The following is a 1,098-nucleotide window of genomic DNA, read 5'->3' as shown; positions in this document are numbered from 1 at the left end:
ATTTATAACAAAATTATCTGCAAAATAAATAATGGGTGCAACCACATATTTTAAGAAATTATCATATACCAAATATTGTACTAAATTGGAGTTCTTGTGTGGCATTGTGGGTTAAAGCACAAGGTTGGTTTGAACCATAATGTCGGCAGTTCAAACTCACCAGCCACTCCTTGGAAACCCTATACAGGATAGCTATGTGTCTGAACCAACTTGACAACACTCTACAACAAAAACCTAGTAAATTAAGAGGGGAAAAAAAAAAACAAAATTCAAGACTCTAAAAACATTTATATGCTATATTAATTGGCTCAAGAGTTGTACTCAGTCTATCACTGACTCATTTGCATTTCTTAATGCAAGGCTTTATCTTTCAAATTATTCTTCATTTAAAGAAAAAAGATTTCCTGGGATTAGCTGTTTCCATATGTTGAAGCAAGTGGGACACATATTAGCATTGTTCCTCTAACATATTGCCAGCACACCAGTGTGCCATGTTAAGAAGCCAGTGATGGTTCTGAAAACATATGATAAAAAAGAAACAACACACGAAGGTAGAATAGGTAAGAAAGGGAAGAACAAAAGAGGTAGTTTATAAAAAATAGATAAAGAATCAGTTGTAAATAAGTAGAAGGGTTCAAGGGTGTTCCCCAAATAAAAACTATTCAAGTAGCTAAAAAAAAACAGAGCTAAATAAGCAAAATTTGCCTCTTAAGAAATGAAACTTCTTGATACCATTATTGATAACTTAAAAATATGACTATATGACAGTACCTTTTCCATGCCTACTTCAATCACCACCAAATAATTCCATCCTGATAAAAGAACCCAATTTCTTCATATTGTTTAGGACGAGAGAAGGGTTCTTTTGGTTTCAGTAAAAGTATATACTATTCTCTACTTTGAAGTAGATTCTGACTCATAGTAACACTCTAAGGCAGAGTAGATTGATCTGTTCCACATGAGACTGTAACTGTCTTGGAGATCAGACAACTTCATCTTCCTTCTATGGAGAAACCTGTAGGTATGGATTACCAATCTTGCAGTTAGCAGCCCAATGTTTAATCCACTGCACACCAAGGTTTTTTTAAAGTAGTCCCT

The 1,098-nt window shown here is 34.2% G+C and overlaps 1 protein-coding gene across 1 annotated transcript in view; it reads right to left on the bottom strand.

The window, feature by feature from the left end:
* The window catches only part of SNTG2 (syntrophin, gamma 2), a 624,924-nt gene that overhangs the window by 509,933 nt on the left and 113,893 nt on the right, over nucleotides 1-1,098 (bottom strand). The gene's annotated exons all lie outside the window — the stretch shown is intronic.

Source organism: Chrysochloris asiatica, unplaced genomic scaffold, assembly GCF_000296735.1.
Source record: "Chrysochloris asiatica unplaced genomic scaffold, ChrAsi1.0 scaffold00058, whole genome shotgun sequence".
Lineage (NCBI taxonomy): Eukaryota > Metazoa > Chordata > Mammalia > Afrosoricida > Chrysochloridae > Chrysochloris > Chrysochloris asiatica.
This window is presented reverse-complemented; position numbering and strand designations above follow the sequence as displayed.